Here is a 2,884-nt window from a genome sequence, read left to right as displayed (position 1 = left end):
AACTTTGACAGTTCAAATCTCAAGTGGAGGAACTTTACAAATCAGCTGTATGTGTGCGCGTGTACGAGAATGTTGAGTGAGAAGTATAGAATAAACATACAACCAAAACAAGGACAACATGGGTGCTGGACGAATGTTTAAACGACAGTAATATGTACATACAGTACGTTGTGTTTATATGAAACATTTTGATCACTTGTGAGAGGAGAAGGCAACATTGCAGAGCACAAAACGAGTAAAGACACTGATTTAAAAAGCCCATCAGAATGTTTAGTGTCGCATCGAGAAGCATGACGGCGTAAAATTACTGTTTCAGAACCAGTGAACATGCAGATTTACCTTGAAGCACTGTCATCCTCAAACATCAAGTTAAAGGACATTAAATACATTAATAAAAGACAATTGAAGTATTGATATAAAATGATTAATAGCAGTGGGAAAAAGAACAGTTTAACTGCTAGTTAGCTTAGCACAGTGACTGGTAGTGGGTGGGAAGTGTTAGTGTAGCTCCGTCTCTGCCTGCATTAATATCAGGAGGGTTGTGGCGTCACCTTGGTGATGAACACCAGTTTAACATGAGGAGACATTGTCCTGGTAGAATCAGACACGTAGCCGGAACTACTTTCCTGACTGGGAGCAGTGATTTGACGCAGCACCTCCAAAGATCCACTGGAACTTGGGTCAACAGAACCAAAGGTTTGTTGAGGACTAGAAGAGGAGGAGGAGGAGGAGGATTCCTGCTGGACACACCAGCATCCTGGACCTGAGCTAGCTGATGCTAACACTTCCCACCCACTAGCAGCCATTGGGCTAAGCTAACTAGCCTGGACCTGAGCTAGCTGATGCTAACACTTCCCACCCACTAGCAGCCAGTGGGCTAAGCTAACTAGCCTGGACCTGAGCTAGCTGATGCTAACACTTCCCACCCACTAGCAGCCAGTGGGCTAAGCTAACTAGGCTAGAGCTGAGCTAGCTGATGCTAATACTTCCCACCCACGACCAGCCATTGGGCTAAGCTAACTAGCCTGGACGTGAGCTAGCTGATGCTAACACTTCCCACTCTCAACCAGCCATTGAGCTAAGCTAAGCAGCCTGGACCTGGGCTAGCTAATGCTAACACTTCCCAATCATTACCACTCATTGTGCTATGCTAACATGGCCCTTAAATTCAAGTCTGCACTCTGAGGCCAGTGCCAGGATCTAGCACGAGCAGATCTCTTGTAAATGGACGTTAGTTTTCCAGTGGCAGGGTTCTGCTGCTGCCGAACAGTCTAATTATCAGACTCACCTGACTGAATCATTGTCTCTGCTTCATGTACGCTGACTATTTTGCGGTTGTCAAGTTATTATATGTCTTGATATACTTTTGATGTTTTTCCTACATTAATATTTCATTCTTCCGGGTACATCTTTGTGTACTCATAGGTTTCTGCTCTCTGTAGTTTGGCAATGAAGCCAACTGGATCCTGTTAATGTGACTCAAACAGGTATGTTCCCATGAATCTGCTGTCAAACAGCTAACTGTCAATGCCAGTCACAGGTACCTAAAAGTCCAGTCAGGCTTATTAGTGTGTCACCAAACCCCAACCAAAGTTCTGTCCTGACTCTGTCCAAGTAGAGCAGGTCCAGCACCTCCCTCCTTCAATGAACCTCCACCCAACAATTCTCCATCACCAAGCACATCCTGCAACAGCAGCCACCAGAACCTTCCTTTACCAGCAGGAAGGTGGAGCAGATCCAGGATCAGTGGGGACGGAGAGAGAGCAGGAGAGCAGGACAGAGACAAAGACACAGAATGGAGGAAGACAGAGAGACAGAAGGATAGAGAGGGACAGAGATAAAGAGAGAGAGAAAGGAGGAGAGACTGATGGACAGAGACAAAGACAGAGAATGGAGGAAGACAGAGAGACAGAAGGAGAGAGAGGGACAGACATAAAGAGAGAGAGAAAGGAGGAGAGACTGATGGACAGAGACAAAGACAGAGAATGGAGGAAGACAGAGAGACTGAAGGAGAGAGAGTGACAGAGATAAAGAGAGAGAGAAAGGAGGAGAGACTGATGGAAAGAGACAAAGACAGAGAATGGACGAAGACAGAGAGACAGAAGGAGAGAGAGGGACAGAGATAAAGAGAGAGAGAAAGGAGGAGAGACTGATGGACAGACGGGGACGTGAGCAGGTGGAGCTAAAAGTTTAAGCAGTGTTTACAGTATAAGCTGTACAGCCAAGCAGCAAACACCCTAACCTGCACAAACAGATATGCCACAGCTGCCAGAAGCAGCATTACTGACATCCAGCTGTGCCCTTTAAAAGCAGCTGCATGGTGACTGAAGATGTTTCACTGTGCTGGTTGTGATGTAACTATAGCTAAAACTATAACTGTATGTAACCATAGCTAAAACTATAACTGTATATAGCTAAAACTATAACTCTATATAACTAAAACTAGAACTCTATATAACTATAGCTAAAACTATAACTGTACATAACTATAGCTAAAACTAGAACTGTATGTAACTATAGCTAAAACTATAACTCTATATAGCTAAAACTATACCTGTATGTAACCATAGCTAAAACTATAACTGTATGTAACTATAGCTAAAACTATAACTGTATGTAACTATAGCTAAAACTATAACTCTATATAACTATAGCTAAAACTATAACTGTATGTAACCATAGCTAAAACTATAACTCTATATAACTAAAACTATAACTGTGTGTAACTAAAACTACAACTGTATGTAACTATAGCTAAAACTATAACTCCATAACTAAAACTATAACTGTATGTAACTAAAACTATAACTGTATGTAACTATAGCTAAAACTATAACTGTGTGTAACTAAAACTATAACTGTATGTAACTATAGCTAAAACTAT

Source organism: Aulostomus chinensis, chromosome 12, assembly GCF_037954235.1.
Source record: "Aulostomus chinensis isolate RoL2024-O1b breed Wild chromosome 12, RoL_Achi_v1.0, whole genome shotgun sequence".
Lineage (NCBI taxonomy): Eukaryota > Metazoa > Chordata > Actinopteri > Syngnathiformes > Aulostomidae > Aulostomus > Aulostomus chinensis.
Note: the sequence above shows the minus strand (reverse complement) of the source record.